Raw genomic sequence first — 18,997 nt, forward strand, 5'->3', positions numbered from 1 at the left:
ATTATAGCATCCCAATGTGATTCGCCTTACGTGTGTGTTTTAATCCTGTACAATTCATGAAATCCTTTCTTTTCATTTTTCAAATCATTACTCAATCGGAGGACCAAATGTCATCCTTTATTTGTCACAGTTACACCCTCATTCTATTACCAAGGCAGCATTCCATCTCTTCTAAATGCTACTAGTCTTAGACTCCTTTGAGTTCATTCAAGCTATACTGAGCTTTATATAACTTAGAGAAACCAACAGCTCTTTTGTTTTCACGGGCTCAATCCCGATGACTTATCCATTTTCGCCATCTTCTCATTTGCCTTTTCTTATCCTTACTCCTGTCTTCCTAAAACCTTAATGCTCTACCATACTTTAGCTTGCAACCTATACATATCTGTTTATACTACATGAAACCTCCCTTCGACTTGCTTGCACAATAGATTTCCTTATGTTACTTTGGAACATCAAGCGAGATATCACATCGTCTATAACTCTTCTTTACTCTTTTGACTAGGCCTCTGGATACCTAGAAACCATAGGCTGGAAGATATGCCACTGGCGACGCTGCTATCATTCCTGGATACTGAATCCCGGCACTTCTAGCTTTCTATCCCAAGTATGGACTATTCACAACCTTCTGCATTTGAGTATCTCATACATTGTTCACCTTTACCTTACTTACCTTAAAATCTTGCATCACGTCTTATACCTCTTTTATGACCTTCCTTCCACATAGGTATAGTTCACATCCATAACTCGAAGCTCTATTATAATACTTTCACCTCTGGTGGATATACAATCCGGCAAGACCTTCATACTGGCTTCTTATGAAGCTGGTACTCTTCTAACTGGCTTTATCATAGAGTCTTTATAGAATGTGGTTGTTGTACTATCTCTCTTGTGCCTCTGATAATAGGGATAATCCTGCAACGTTCTCAATTACGATTTCTATAATTTCTGGGTCCAATAATAAGACTTCTGATTTACTTAGTTGATGTAATTCTTTAGTTTTATATTCCTTCTAATCAACCTTTATGTAGGCTTAAGATATCTTCTAATCTGCGGTGCATGGTATAAGTGTAAGACCCCAGAAAAGTTTTACTAAGTAAATTAGGATTTCGTGGTGCCATATAGGCTAATTATAATATTTTATGTGCTATTAACATGATGGACATCAATTGGATTTGATAAATTAGTGTATAAGTCTTATAATGTGTAATGTGGGGTCTAATGGGAGGCCTAAGTCTAAGTCAAATTGGAAAATTTCATACTAGGCTAAAATTCCAAATGAGTTCACATAAGTCCACACTTTGGACGAGCATATCTAAATATATATAAGGTTTACGTGGTGAAAAATCTATCAAATGAAAGGTCTTCGAGTCTAGTTTCTAACGCTTCAAACCGTTCGTCATTTGGACATTCCTACACAAAGTTATGATCAAATTACCAAAGGCTGGATTTGCGACCAATTTTGCGATCGCAAACCGACTATGCGGACCGCATATGCGTCGCATAATGAAACAGTGTCGGGCAAAACGTTATGCTGTCGCATGTTGATTATGCTGTAGCATAATCGATTATGCTGTAGCATAATCGATTATGCTGTCGAGTATGCAATCGTATAATGACTATGCTACAAGAATGTTGCCCACATTTCGATTATGCTATAGCATAATTGCACCACATATTTGACTTTGGGGGTTATTTTTGGAAATTTTCATATCCGAACCCACTTTAATAAATAAGCTTTGGGGCTTCATTTTGGACCATTTTACACTAAATGTAGATAGAGGTGAGGGCATTTTAGAGAAAGAAAGAGGGAACCTAGCCTCCTAATCATCAATCTTGCACAAACACTGAAGAATCAAGCATGCTAATCTCTAGCTCACTATCTTCTAGGTAAGTCCTACTCTAATATTTCATATATGAGATTATAAGTTCAAAACTATATTGTGGGGTTATAAATAGGCCATGCATGTGACACTAAGCTATAGTATGTGGGATTAATTAACCATTTTGGGTGGTTCTTTATGAAATTGGATGAGGGAAGAAGAATTCCATTGTAGAACCTTCTAGTCTATTTGTCATGATTAGGTGTTTGATGAAATTCCTAAAAGAGTTATACCATGGAAAATCTTTCTAAATTATTAATTGATTTCGCTTTCTCCTTATAGATTTTTATTGCTAGAGGTGTTGGTGGATTGTAGAAACTTAAGAAAAGCTTAAACAAAGTATGTATGGCTAAAACCCCCTCTTCTTAGAAATTGAGCTTCCATGGTGTCCCCGTATATGTTGTAAGTCCGGAATTTTATTTATGTAGTATTTGTTATTTCAAAGGATTTGGTGGTACAAGAATATAGGTGAAAGGTGTGTCTCAATGTGTTCAATGTGCTATTCTTGGTAAATTGGGGATATGTGAAGAATGTGAACTATATGCTAAATTACCTTGATTTCAAGTCAAGTTTAAATTGTGATTATTATGCCGAATCATTAGAATTTCTCTCTATGATTACAACTTGAATTGCTCCTGTATGTGCCCATTATCTTAAGTTGCAAGTTTGATGTTGAAAGTAAAAGTATGTGGAATATGAGTTATGAAATGTGGCCTAATGACAAGTATGATGTGATAATTGTGGCCCTAAGTGGCTATGAAATGATATATGTGAAACAAAGACTGAAATAAGATGATTGATGGAAAAGGGAAATGCCTTGGTAAGGTGGCCTAGCCGATCGGGCCGAGATCGGACGCCATGACGCACATATGGTGGTATTGTATTTGTGATTGAAGTGTATGTCTCAAATGAGGCAACCTAGCCGATCAGGTCACGATCGGACTACGCTCTAGAGAGCGGTGGTATTGTGGACAATGATGAACAGTATGAAATGACCCAAAACTAAATGCTATGGGAAATTAGGTGACAATTTTATGATTCTTTTATTTGATAATGTGGTGACCATTGAAAGTGTTTGAGTTATACTTGTGATTCTTTTTATTTGATGATGTAGTGATTGTTTAAAGATTTTTTTGAATTCTTATGATTTTCTTTTCCTTGTATGGTTGTTCTTTCTAATGAGATGGTGTTTAGTTATACATACAAGTGGATTTCGATGGCACTAACGTCCTTTTTGCCGGGGGCGCTACGTCTTTAAATGGATTTAAGTGTTTCTATAGTAGATAGTGTTGGTCGCAGCTAGTGTCGCATCATCGTTTCAGCTGACTTGGTGAGCCCCACTTCGTTTCGGGGTCCGATTTCATCTGTTTATCATGTACTTTGTATTTGAGGTATATCCGGAGCCTTGTTGCCAGCATTTTCATATTATTCTTCAGTTGTATTTAGAGGCTCCATAGACAGGTTTTGGGTAGTGTCGGTATTGGAATTAAAATAGAAATATCGATGTTTTGGCAATGATGTATAAAACTTGTAATATTTTCAAAATTGTGAATGCAGTTACTAATGGAAATGAAATGGAAATTGTTAATGACATGTTTATAGAATTTGATTAATAATGTACATTTTCTCTTTTTTCAAAGATGAATTTGGGTAGTATGAAACCTAACAAGCTTGCTCAGTCGGGGTTGCTCGATTGAGTGCCAGTCGCGCTTCTCGGGTTTTGGGGCTTGACAAACTTGGTATCAGAGCCTAAGGTTTTAAAGTGTCCTAGGATGTCTCGGAGCCGTGTCTAGTAGAGTCCTTCTTATCGGTGTGTTGTCAACCACATCTATAAGTTGGAGGCTATTAAGACATTTAGGAATTTCACCCTTCTTTGATACTCCAGATCATGCGGTAGAACCCATTATAGAGAGATAATTTCCTCGCTATGTCTTATTCTCTAGATGAGTAATCTCGATACCATAATCCACGAGTTTGAAGCATTAAGTAGGGAATGACCCCACTATTAAATCTGAGGGAGATCGCCCAAGCGTTTGTTAGGAGAATGAATCGAGCCATAGAGGGATTGGTAGAACTTGTTGCTAAGGGGAGTACCCTTGTTCCTATTAATGTCACTGCACTACCATATAATTGCACATTTCGATTATGCTATAGCATAATTGCACCACATTTTTGACTTTGGGGGTCATTTTTGGAAATTTTCATATCCGAACCCACTTTAATAAATGAGATTTGGGGCTTCATTTGGGACCATTTTACACTAAATATAGAGAGAGGTGAGAGCATTTTAGAGAGAGAAAGAGGGAACCTAGCCTCCTAATCATCAATCTTGCACAAACCCTGAAGAATCATGCATGCTAATCTCTAGCTCACTATCTTCTAGGTAAGTCCTACTCTAATATTTCATATATGATATTATGAGTTCAAAACAATATTGTGGGGTTAGAAATAGGCCATGAATGTGACACTAATCTATAGTATGTGGGATTAATGAACTTTTTTGGGTAGTTCTTGATGAAATTGGATGAGGGAATAAGGAATTTTCATTGTAGAACCTTGTAGTCTATTTCACATGATTAGGTGTTTGATAAAATTCCTAAGAGAGTTATACCATGGGAAATCCTTCTAAATTATTAATTGATTTCGCCTTCTCCTTATAGATTATTATTGCTAGAGATGTTGGTGGAGTGTAGAAACTTAAGAAAAGCTTAAACAAGGTATGTATGGCTAAAAACCCCTCTTCTTAGAAATTGAGCTCCCATGTGTCCCCGTAATGTTCTAAGTCAGGAATTTGATTTATGTACTATTTGTTATTTCAAAGGATTTGGCGGTGCAAGAATATAGGTGAAAAGTGTGTCTCAATGTGTTCAATGTGCTATTCTTGGTAAATTGGGGATATATGAAGAATGTGAACTATATGCTAGATTACCTTGATTTCAAGTCAAGTTTAAATTGTGATTATTATGCCGAATCATGAGAATTCCTCTCTATGCTTACAACTTTAATTGCTCTTGTATATGCCCATTATCTTAAGTTGGAAGTTTGATGTTGAATGTAAAATTGATGTGGAATATGAGTTATGAATTGTGGCCTAATTCTAAGTATGATGTAATAATTGTGACCCCAAGTTCCTATGAAATGATATATGTGAAACAAAGACTGAAATAAGATGATAGATGGAAAAGGGAAATGCCTTGGTAAGGCAGCCTAGCCGATCGGGCCGAGATCGAACGCCATGACGCAGATATGGTGGTATTGTATTTGTGATTGAAGTGTATGTCTCAAATGAATCAACCTAGACAATTAGGTCGAGATCGAACTCCGCAATATATAGCGGTGGTATTGTGGACAATGATGAACAGTATGAAATGCCCCAAAACTAAAAGCTATGGGAAATGATGTGAAATTGTATGATTCTTCTATTTAATAATATGGTGACCATTTACAGTGTTTGAGTTATACTTGTGATTCCTTTTGTTTAATGATGAAGTGATTGTTTAAAGCTTTTGTTGAATCCTTATGATTTACTTTTCCTTGTATTGTTGTTTTTTCTAATGAGATGGTGTTTAGTTATACAAATAAGTGCTATTCGATGGCACTAACGTCTTTTTTGCCGGGGGCACTACGTCTTAAAATGGATGTAGGTGTTTCTATAGTAGACAGTGTTGGTCGCAGCTAGTGCCGCATCATCGTTTCAGCTGACTTGGTGAGCCCCACTTCGTTTCGGGGTCCTATTTCATCTGTTTATCATATACTTTGTATTTGAGGTTTAGCCGGAGCCTTGTTGCAGGTATTTTCATATTATTCTTCAGTTGTATTTAGAGGCTCCATAGACAGGTTGTGGGTAGTGTCGGTATTGGAATTAAAATAGAAATATCGATTTTTTTGCAATGATGTATAAAACTTGTAATATTTTCAAAATTGTGAATAAAGTTACTAATGGAAATAAAATGGAAATTGTTAATGACATGTTTATAGAATTTGATTAATGGTTTACATTTTCTCTTTATTCAAACACAGATATGGGTAGTATAAAACCTAACTAGCTTGCCCAGTCGGGTCTACTCGGTTGAGCGCCAGTCGTGCTCCTCAGGTTTTGGGGCGTGACAAACTTGGTATTAGAGCCTAAGGTTTTAAAGTGTCCTAGGATGTATCGGAGCCGTGTCTAGTAGAGTCCTTCTTATCGGTGTGTTCTCGACCACATCTATAAGTTGGAGGCTATTAAGACATTTAGGAATTTCACCCTTCTTTGATACTCCAGATCATGCGGTAGAACCCATGATAGGGAGATAATTTCCTTGCTATGTCTTATTCTCCAGATGAGTAATCTCGATACCATAATCCACGAGTTTGAAACATTAAGTAGGGAATGACCCCACTATTAAATCTGAGGGAGATTGCCCAAGCGTTTGTTAGGAGAATGTATCGAGCCATGGAGGGATTGGTAGAACTTGTTGCTAAGGGTAGTACCCTTGTTCCTATTAATGTCACTGCACTACCAGATAATTGCACATTTTGATTATGTTATAGCATAATTGCACCACATATTTGACTTCGGGGGTCATTTTCGGAAATTTTTATATCCGAACCCACTTTGATAAATAAGCTTTGGGGCTTCATTTGGGACCATTTTACACTAAATGTAGAGAGAGGTGAGAGCATTTTAGAGAGAGAAGGAGGGAACCTATCCTCCTAATCATCAATCTTGCACAAACCCTGAAGAATCAAGCATGTTAATCTCTAGCTCACTATCTTCTAGGTAATTCCTACTCTAATATTTCATATATGAGATTATGAGTTCAAAACTATATTGTAGGGTTAGAAATAGGCCATGCATGTGACACTAAGCTATAGTATGTGGGATTAATGAACTATTTTGGGTAGTTCTTGATGAAATTGGATGAGGGAAGAAGGAATTTCCATTGTAGAACCTTGTAGTCTATTTCACATGATTAAGTGTTTGATGAAATTCTTAAGAGAATTATACCATGGGAAATTCTTCTAAATTATTAATTGATTTCGCTTTCTCCTTATAGATTGTTATTGCTAGAGTTGTTGGTGGATTGTAGAAACTTAAGAAAAGCTTAAACAAGGTATATATGGCTAAAACCCCCTCTTCATAGAAATTGAGCTTCCATGGTGTCCCCGTATATGTTGTTAGTCCAGAATTTGATTTATGTAGTATTTGTTATTTCAAAGGATTTGGCGGTGCAAGAATATAGGTGAAAGGTGTGTCTCAATGTGTTCAATGTGCTATTCTTGGTAAATTGGGGATATGTGAAGAATGTGAACTATATGCTAAATTACCTTGATTTCAAGTCAAGTTTAAATTGTGATTATTATGCCGAATCATGAGAATTCCTCTCTATGCTTACATCTTGAATTGCTCTTGTATGTGCCCATTATCTTAAGTTGGAATTTTGATGTTCAAAGTAAAAGTGATGTGGAATATGAGTTATAAAATGTGGCCTAATACCAAGTATGATGTGATAATTGTGGCCCCAAGTGGCTATGAAATGATATATGTGAAACACAGACTGAAATAAGATGATTGATGGAAAAAGGAAATGCCTTGGTAAGGAGGCCTAGCCGATCGGGCCGAGATCGGACGCCATGACGCACACATGGTGGTATTGTATTTGTGATTGAAGTGTATGTCTCAAATAAGGCAACCTAGCCGATCGAGTCGAGATCAGACTCCGCTTTAGATAGCGGTGGTATTGTGGACAATGATGAACAATATGAAATGCCCCAAAACTAAAAGTTATAGGAAATGATGTTAAAATTGTATGATTCTTTTATTTGATAATGTGGTGACCATTTAAAGTGTTTGAGTTATACTTGTGATTCCTTTTATTTGATGATGTAGTGATTGTTTAAAACTTTTTTTGAATCCTTATGATTTCCTTGTCCTTGTATGGTTGTTCTTTCTAATGAGATGGCGTTTAGTTATACATATGAGTACTATTCGATGGTACTAACGTCCCTTTTACCGGGGGCGCTACGTCTTTAAATGGATGTAGGTGTTTCTATAGCAGACAGTGTTGGTCGCAGCTAGTGCCGCATCATCCTTTCAGCTGACTTGGTGAGCCCCACTTCGTTTCGGGGTCCTGTTTCATATGTTTATCATATACTTTGTATTTGAGGTATAGCCGGAGCCTTGTTGCCGGCATTTTCATATTATTCTTCAGTTGTATTTAGAGGCTCCGTAGATAGGTTGTGGGTAGTGTCGGGTATTGGAATTAAAATAGAAATATCGATGTTTTGGCAATGATGTATAAAACTTGTAATATCTTAAAAATTGTGAATGAAGTTGCTAATGAAAATGAAATGGAAAATGTTAATGACATGTTTATAGAATTTGATTAATGGTGTACATTTTCTCTTTATTCAAAGACAAATTTGGGTAGTATGAAACCTAATAGGCATACTCAGTCGGGTTTACTCGGTTGAGCACCGGTCGGGCTCCTCGGGTTTTGGGGCATGAAAATTAGTTATCACTTTAGACTTTTACGGATGCTATGGAATATCCATGATACAATCTTCTAACAATTCAATTCTTTGTCTATGACCTAGACTCAATTCTTTCTTTTAACTTATACTGAAGTCTTCTACGGCTATATGATTGACAACATATATTCTGCATGGATAATACTCTGAAATCTTAAGTGTATTCATAATGAACTAACTCTGGACTATTGATCGAATAATTCCTTTCGTTCATTCTCATCTTTCTTCAAACATAAGCTATTACATTTCCTGGTCTTTCTGCCCCCTTGTTACGTGCATACTTAGCTTATCTTAGTTCCCACAAATGCCAAAATTTTTGTGCAACTGATATGATCTCGATTATTGCTTTTGATTTTTTTTTACTCCCCGTTCATTAGCCACAGTAGGTGCCACTTCTTTTGGGGTGTGTACAATTTTGTAGTGAGGCTGTTATTACATGACTATTTCCTCTTTAGGTCACTATGCTTAGGTTGAAGCCTTCTTCATTATTTCCTCATCTAGTCTTTCGTTGTAGTATTTACGAGGACCCTCTGACTCTTGTAAAGCTGCTAGCTTATTACATCGTATACTTGATGGAATTTTTGATGTCCTTCTTTGCCTATAATTATTCGTAGTTACTTACCTCCATGCTCTTCTACTTGTAGGGTTGCTTCTGAGCTGATATTATGATTTTCTTCCCAGTGACACTCTCTTTTATCTCCGTAACTCTCATACTGTACTTTTAACTATCCCAACTCCTATTTGTATTTCTCAAGGTTCATGATGTCATATATGCAAGACTGAATTCCCCATGTTGGGGTTTACTATGTTTATCTTGCATTGACGTGCTGATTTGTCTATATCTTTTGGTCTAGCCATAACTAGGCTCTCTTTGAATCAACTACTAACTACTCGTTGGCCCATTCTCATACTATTGTTCCGAGTTATCTTTCTTGGGGTTATTTCCCTTGCCTTAACTTATGTCTCACAACGACTCCTTATTTATCAATAACCTCTCGAGCAGGAGCCTTTACTTCCTTTCCTTGATGTCGTATTTGCATAATATCCTTGAATCGTAGCATATCTGTAGGATTTGGATAAGTACAATCTCATTCCATTCTCATTTTTATTGCATTCTTCTTTTAGCATTCCATAGTTACTAGAACCACTTGATCCTGACTTAATGCCACATCACTCGGTATTCCCCCCTTTAGGGGAGTACTATGTTTTACAGTTATGATGATCTACCTATAGATATTTTACCTTTTCATCTTTGGTGTCTTTTCACATCCTCGATGATCCTTACTCGCCTTGTGGTAATCCTTTTGTACCAAGGATAACAAAATTCCTTAATCGCAAAGGTGACACTATAACGACCCGACCGGTCGTTTTGAGCTCCAGCGCGTCATTCAGCAGTTTGAGGCCATGAGCAGCTTCATCTCAGGTATATTGACTTGTGTGTATGGTCAGAATTAAAATTCAGGAAGTTTGGAGTCAAATCTAAATGGAAATTCTCATTTTGAAAGCTTAAAATTGAAGAAATGAACTAGGATTGGAATTTTGAGTAAACGACCTTAGAATTGGGATCTGAAGGTTCCAGCAGGTTTGTATGATGATTTCAGACTTGGGCGTATGCCCGGATCGGGTTTTGGATAACCCGGGAGCATTTTGGCGCCTATTGTGGAAGATAGCATTTTAGAAGAAATTGCATCAGTTTGGTTTAAAATGCATTTCAGTGTTATTGATGTTCGTTTGGGATTCCGAGACTGGGAGTAGCTCTGTATGGTGATTCTGGATTTGGGAGCGTGATCGGAAGTGAATTCGGAGGTCCGTAGGTCATTTTGGAGCCGTTCGGCTAAAGATGGAAAATTGAAGGTTTTTGAGAAAATTTGGCCGGAAGTGGAAATTTTGATATCGGATTTGAAATGCGAATTTTATGGTTTGGATAGCTTCGTTAGGTTATTTGGGACTTAGGAGCGTGTCCGGAATATCTTTGTGTTGAAATATATGAATTATGGGAAAATTTGAAAGTTTATGAAATTTGAAAGAATTCTTGGATTTAAGGCTCAAATCATTGATTTTGATGTTATTTTGGCGATTTGATCGCTCGAGTAAGTTTGTGTGATGTTTTAAAGTCAGAGTTCATATTTGGTTTGGAGCCCCGAGGGCTCGAGAGTGTTTCGGAGGTGTCTCGGAGTGATTCGGACTTGGGAAAAATTGCAGAAAATTCTGCTGTGCCCAGAAAATTTTAGGTGCGAGTAGTCCAGTTTGGAAGCTTATATCTTGTAATCTATAAGAAATCAGAAAAAGTGCAAAATACGAAAGTTGTATCCCATACATTCTAGTTTTCGGAAAGTTAAACCATTCGTGATTTGGATATCATTTCAGAAAGTTACGATGGATCGAAAAGGGCTGCTGGAGCAATTTCGACAGAATTTACGATGCACTTTAGAAGCTCATATCTCGGGATATATAAAGAGTTATATGGTGTACAACCTATCAAATTAAAGTTATTTGAGTCTAGTTTCTAAATCTTCAAACCGTTTGTCATTTGGATATTTATACAAGACGTTATGGGTGTTTAAACGGAAGGTGTCCGACAAGGAACAATTTTAATAGGATGTACAACTTGTATAGTACAAGTGCAAGGTACAACTCGACGAAGCACAGGCAGATTCTTTTATACACGGATTTAGCTCACTTTTCTTCATTTCTTCAAAGTATGGACTATTTTTGGGGAGCTTCAAGAGGGGATTTTCATCATCAATGTGAAGGTAAGTTATCCCCACCTATTTTGAGTTAAGTACATCAATTATGTATGGATTTGAGCATGAAAATTGTAGAAAAATTGAGGATATAGGCCTAGGGATTTGAAAATAAGATTTGGTGATTTGAGGGGTCAAATGAACTCCGATTTTGGTAAATTTTATATGTACGGACTCATGGCGAGACGAGGAATCCGGTGATATGACTTTCGTAATTTTTCAAGAAGTGGGCCCAGGGCTCGGGTTTTGCAAATTTCGTGATTTTCGATATTTTTCGAGTCTTTTCGATTGGGTTATATTCCCTTAGCCTATTGTAATATATTCCTTGTGGTTTTGGCAAGATTCGACGCGCGAGGAGGTCGATTCGAAAGGAAAGGGCATCGCGGAGTAGACTTTTGGCCATCTTGAGGTGAGTAATAGATGTAAATGTTGTTCTAAGGGTTTGAAACCCCAGACTTTCACATCGTAACACTATATTGAGGCATGACACGCAAGTGCGTGATCGGATACTATTGGATATTGCGACTTGGTCCATCCCGTGTGATGTTTATACTATACTGGTGATGGATACACATACTTCATTGATATTACTGGGCTTGATGCCATGTTTGGGGCCTTGTGCCGATTTGTAAAATTCTTCGAGGATTGATATTACTGCTTAGCATGATTTGCATATCATTTAATTTCAGTCCAAGGTTTTAAATGTTGTTTTGCAAACTCAGCCATAATTCTAAGTGTTGAAAACTTAAATGATATTTTTAAATGTATTCCGGGCTGGGAACTTCTGTTTTGTAAATGCCCAAGGGGCTTATTATATTATTTTCTGGACTGATTATAAAGTGACTTGAAACAGTGGTAACAATGACACTGTATGATATACTTGAAACAGTGGTAACAATGACACTGCGTGATATACTTGAAACAATGGTAACAATGACACTGTGTGATATACTTGAAATAGTGGTAACAATGACACTGTGTGATATACTTGAAATAGTGGTAACAATGACACTGGATGATATACTTGAACAGTGGTAACAATGGCACTGTATGATATAAATTGGTCAGGTAACAATGGCTGACCGGTCAGGTAACAATGACTGACCAAGATATTGCGCTTGGGCTGTAGGAGCCCCTCCGGAGTCTGTACACACCCCCAGTGAGCGCCGTCGACGATAAATAAATATGGATGGCTCGGGCTGCACGCCGCAGTGGGTACTGGAATGTACCATCATATGCATTGCATTGCATTCATGTATTTGTATTTATACTGGTGTTTAGCTGCTCAGTTCCATATGTTGCTGTATATTCGGATTGTAGCTTACTTTGTGTATTTACTGGATTTTCTTATCTTCGGACTGTAGTTACTTTTATTACTCACTGGGTCGGAGTACTCACTTTACTCCCTGCACCTTGTGTGCAGATCCAGGGCAGTCTCAGGCTCAGTAGATCCAGTTGAAGTATCGAGGTAGCTGCACGGCGTTCGCAACCATTGATCTTCTCCCTCCTATCCTATCTCTTTATTTCTGCATTATCGGACTTTGGATATACCGTGTATTAGGATGATATTCTATATTCTAGAGGCTCAGATTCGTGACACCGGGTCCTAGTGAGATTATATTGTGTATTTTGTTAAAATCTTCAGTACTTTAATCTTGCTTAATTGATATTTCTTTCCGCTATTTTTGATAAATTGGGTTAAGTGTTGAATAATGGTCGGGCTTGCCTAGTAGTGTGCTGGGCGCCATCACGACCGGGATTTGGGCCGCGATAGACACTTAGTGTAACTAGAACACATAGTCCCTTAAGCTTAACTTTGCTCGCATTGCTTGCTTTAGGGAAGCGTCTTCCTAAATGACCTTTAAAGGTTATTCCTCTGTTGTCCATTCTATTATTACCGGAACACAATCTTTGAAATTCTCGTGATGCTGAATATTATCAAGTCATTAATTCCCTAATTCATGATTAGTTTATCTTGTTCACCAGCCCGTACTGATTTCTATTACTCTAGGTCAAACTTTTCCGTCTAGTAGTCGCGTTGGAGTCACGAACTTATTTCTCGAAATGAGGATATGACTTTATGGCCTATACTTCTTTGTTGTCTGAAGGCCTATCACTTCTCGTATTTTCCTTCCCTTGACAATAGACTCTGTAATATCATCATTTTTTTATATATCGTTGTCATCCATGTATCACATCTTATTCATAATGCTTCATTAACTCTCTTCTTATTTTCATGCTAACATTTATGTCTATCACTTTATTCTAAAAACATCAACAAGACACTCTTTTGCTTTTAACTCCCCTTGCTCCATCCACCGGCTCTTCGGGTTGCCTAACATACTCTCTCTACTAGGGACGGGAGCTATACTAAAGTAATATTTATCCCTTCAATGATTCCAAGGCCTGTTTTTGTAAAAAAATATTCTTTTGAACATTTTAGTATTCATATCTTGTTGTACTATTCTAGAATGCACCATCTGGGTGTCATACAAGGAGAATTATTACCATATTTGTGATATCCTTCAAAAATGCCAGCTAATGCTAACAATCCATCCAGCATTTTTGGGTTACTCTAATCCCAGGTGGATATTGATATCTCGTCCTTCTGTTATACTACTTTTATTAACCCCCATAGGGAATAAATGAGATGGGGGTGGCCAATAGTACATACATCTGTTATTGTTGAAGGTAACTCAAAAGGCTTATATTCCTTTGCCTGAATTATAAATACTGAGAATCATCATTAACTGGGCACCTCTTACCCTTCTTCATCTTGCTTCTTTTACTTGTTCAAACTCGTATCTATCTTCTGAATCTATCATTTCCCTTCACCATAGGGGTGGATAGATATGCTTAGCTTAAGGCTCCTTATCAAGAGGCTTACACGTCTTAGTACTCACATGGTCTACTGAAGACCTTACATTTACTCATCATAAGTATCATGAAAAATCCAGTTCCCTGACTCAACCCTTCCATAGCCACATTCAATCTCTTACCAGCTGCCTTTCTGGATGTAGGCGTCATCGTATTATGAATAGGATAGATTTTAGGAAATTGAGTTCCTACAATTGAGCTCTACCACAGGATCTAGAGTAAGAAGAAAGAGTACAGTCCTAAATGCCCTGTATCCTCATTCTTATAAGTGTGCTGCACGACACACCCATAAACAAGACTCTACTAGACATGGCTTGTAGACTCCCTAGGACAGAACTGCTCTGATACCACTTTTGTCATGACCCAAACTGATGGGACGCGACAGGTACCCGGTGCCCTTACTCAATCGAGTACCAACGTAACATATCTTTTTCATTACATCAACATGGGTAAATGGGCCAGAAGGCCGTATGAGGTAACAAGAATAAAACACGAGAGAACACTCGACATAAAATAACTCAACCTGATATACTAACTTATACATATAACGCACGGGCCTATAAGGCCAAAATAATCACTCGTACACTAAACATAGGCCAATAAGGCCATTCAATATTTCATATACATGACATATGTCTACAAGCCTCTAAGAGTATGTAAACATCATAAGGCCGGGATAGGGCCCCGACATACTAATCAATTCATGTCTAAATCATACTAACCAAATAAGTAACTCCGGAGCAAATGGAGCACACCAACATATTCCGCTGAGCTGATAGCCTACTTAGAGGACTCTCAACCTATATATCGGGACCTACATGCATGAATCGCAGCGTCCCCAAGCGAATGGGATGTCAGTACAAATAATATACCGAGTATGTAAGGAATAAAAATTAGAAAACAATAGACATGAGAGCAAAATGGAGTAAAAGTCTCAACATATACATATGAATAGCTCTATGAATCATTTAATATTATAATGTCATGCATATTCTTGTAAATGTCATACCATGCAAGGGTATATATGTTCATAACATCATTAAGCCTCTGAGGGCATCCCATCATATCATCTAGTCCATTGTGGGCAAATCATCAACGTATACCAGCTGATCACGTTGTGGTACATATATAACGCCGTAACCTTTTACCATATTCCATATACACATAATATACATATATTCACGTATATAATGCCATCTGATCATGGATTAATGTAAATAAATGCAATGCATGAGTAGTACGTCAATAAAATCCTTCGGAGTCTCATAAGACCATTATGCCTTTGATTAATATCATGAAATAACCTTTATCAACTTACATATTTTCTAAGACTCATGAATAGACGATAGAACAATAATACGTATGGGAATTTAAGAGCATAGGCACCTCTAATACTTTTATGAATAGAGTCATTTATGGAAGTGCATTTGCTCGTTTAGTTTGTGTCGTATAGATCATGCCAAAAGGAAAGAAGGGATAGCCTTAACATACCGGAGCCGGTTCTCTTGACAATCCCTCTAATACACGTCAATTGCGACAACATGTAATAAGCAAGATCAAAGTAAGAAAAATTCCGCATGATATTCTTGAGAAAGATTGCACCGTACTCCCTTAAAATTTTCACACCTCACGTTGCTAAGAGATCTCGTTTTGAATTTTGTTTCAAGAACATCACGTTATTAAGAGGGAAACTTTTTGTTTTAACTTGATGAATCCTTCATCTCTCACATTATGGAGACATCAACATCTCACTTAATAACTTATGAGGATCTCTTATAATTTTGTGGGTTATGGGCCGCACTAATGTATGACTTGGCCACCGATAATTCCTCCAATTTTTGCACCTTTCAATGTGACTTAAGAGTCACTTAAATGATCATATGTTTCTGCCACGTTGGGGCTTCTTAAGCTTATCCACTCATTTTCTTAATTAACTAGTTAATTCCCCACTAATCCAATGATTACCCAATTTTATACATAATTAAGAATTATCTAAAATTACTTAAAATACTACTTACTTATAATACACTTTATACACCTTACTATCATGGTTATGTGGTACCTTGTATGGTACTAGTCCTTAACTATCGGACATTATAGCTCGGACCGTATTTATCCCAAATTGACAAACTTCGATGAAACTCACTTTTTTCTATTCGCTTACCCTTTCTCCTTCACAAATTTACTTATCCCTTGTTTGAAATAGCATAATACTTATAACCTCAAAAATAATCTCATTTCCGAGCTTACGTCGATTAAATTACGGTGAAACTTTAACGTCCAAAAATGCGGGATGTAACATCTCATTTTCGAGCTTATATCAATTTACTTATGGCGTACATCCACGTACAAAAATATGGGGTGTAACATGTTTGGCTTGCTCAATGTTTATTTTGTCCTGTTTGAGGTAAGTATCTTGTGTAAACTTGGTTGAGGCGCTAGTTGCTTGAATTATTTATGATAGCTACGTGCCGTGATTGGACAAATGTGTAGGGTTTGAGCCCATGTGCGAGCACCAGAGTATTTATCCATGCTCGGGGTAGTGATTAGGCTATGATATTCATATAATTGACTGATAAGCTTTAAGATATATATTTCTCATATTGGTAACATTGTTGTGAACTATTTGAGTCGTTACGAAGAGGCTTATTCCCTGAATAACTTGGTATTTATTATTTCAGTGATGAAATTGCCGATTTGAGTTATGATAGCACACGTTGCACATGCCTACACTTTAACATGTTATTATACTTGTCCAAGAGCATGAAATCTGATATTTATTCATCATACAGTTGTGTTCATATATACTTGATTCTGTGTGATATGATTTGGACTGGATGCATGTGAGCACACCAGGCAGATTGTGTTATTTTGCTTATGACCACGCCGAAAGGATTTCGTTATTATGCATGTGACCACAACAAGCAGATCGTGTTGTTAAGCTTGTGACCACACCAGACAAACTGTGTTGTTATGCCTGTGACCGTGCCTAGCGGATTGTGTTTTTATGCATGCGACCACACTGGGCGGATTGTGTTATTATGCCTGTGATCACGCCGTGCGGATTGTGTTGTTATGCCTATGACTACACCGGGAAGATTGTGTTGATATGTGTTACACCCTGTGTTTTTGTACCTGAAAGTATGTCATAAGTGAATTAATGAAAGCTTGGGAATGAGATGTTACATCCCGCATTTTCGGACATTAAAGTTTCATCGTAAGTTAATAGACGCAAGCTCGGGAATGAGATTATTTTAAGGGTACAAATATTATGGTATTTCAAACAAGTACAAGTAAAATCATGAAGGTGAGATGGTAAGCGAACTGATGAAAATGAGTTTCTTCGGAAGTTGTCATTTTGAAATAAAATACGGTCTGAGCTATAATACCCGATATTTATGGTCTAGTTCCATACGACGTACCACATGACCATGAGAGTAAGGTGTATAAGGTGTGTTAACAGTGAGTAGTATTTTAATTAATTTGAGATAATTCCTAATTATGTGGGTAATTGATTAATATTTGAATTAGTGGGGAATTACCAAGTTAATTAAGAAACTGGTAATTAAATAAAACATTTTGGATAGATTCTTGAACCCCAATGTGGAAGCAAAATAAGACCAACTAAGTGACTCCTAAGTCACATTGCATCGTGTCACATTTAGAGGCTTAGTCATCCTAAAGTGGGGCCCACTCTCTTTTATAAAAGTACCCATCTTCCTACATCATTAAAGGGAAATGACAATGTTTACTTAGTAATGGATGATGGAATGCTCTAAAGGGATTCTTATGAACCCTACTAGGTCTAACATGAAATGAAAATTCAAAGAAAGCCCAGTAAAAACTTTCTTAAGAATATCATGCGGATATTTCCATACTTCGATCCGCCATTACGTGTTTTGTCGTAGTTGACGTGTGTTAAAGGGATTATCAAGAGAATCAACTCAGGTATGTGAAGGCTATCTCTTTTTTTGACATGATCTATACAACACAAACGAAAGGAGCAACTGCACAACTTCCATAAATGACTTCATTCATAGAAGTATTAGAGGTGCCTATGTTCTTGAATTCCCTCATGTCTTATTGTTCTATCGTCTGCTCATAGGTCTCAGAAAATATGTAAGTTGATAAAGTTTACTTCGTGATATTATTCAAAGGCATAATAGTCTTATGATATTCTAAGAGATTTTATTGACATACTTATCATGCATTGCTTTTATTTATACATGTACATTGATCCATGGCTGGATGGCGTGTATATTATATGTATATGGGATATGAAAATAAGTTTATGGCATTATATACGCACCACCACCTGATCAACTAGTACACATTGATGATTTTGCCAACAGTGACCGAGATTATATTATGGGATGCCCTTAGAGGCTTAATGATGTTATGAACACATGTATCTATGCACGACATGTGGAGTCTTTTACTCTATGTTTCTCTCATGCCTATTATTTACTGATTTCCAATACTTAAATACTCGATACATTAATTTTAACTGACGTCCCTTTTGCTTGGGGATGCTACGTTTCATGCCCGCAGGTCCCCATAGACATGTAAAGAGTCATCCAAGTAGGGTATCAGCTCAGTGGAAGGTGTTGGTTCGCTCCATTTTGCTCCAAAGTTGCTTATTTTGTTAGTATAATTAGGACATGTATTGATTGGTATAACGGGCCCCAGTCCCAACCTTTATGTTACTTATGTACTGTTAGAGGCTTGTCTACAGATTTCATGTATACGGATACTTGTATGGCCTTGTCGGCCTATGTTTTGAGTTTACAAATGATCATGTTGGCCATATAGGCCCATATGTCACATGTATAAGTTTCTATATCAGGTTGGTTCGGTTAATGTCGAGTGTTTCCTCAAATTTTATTCTTGTTGTTTCATACGGCCCTTCTGGCCCACTTACCCATGATGATGTAATAAGAAAGATACGTTATGTTGGTACTCCATTGAGTAAAGCACCGAGTG

Source organism: Nicotiana tabacum, chromosome 1 (genome assembly GCF_000715075.1).
Source record: "Nicotiana tabacum cultivar K326 chromosome 1, ASM71507v2, whole genome shotgun sequence".
Classification (NCBI taxonomy): Eukaryota; Viridiplantae; Streptophyta; class Magnoliopsida; order Solanales; family Solanaceae; genus Nicotiana; species Nicotiana tabacum.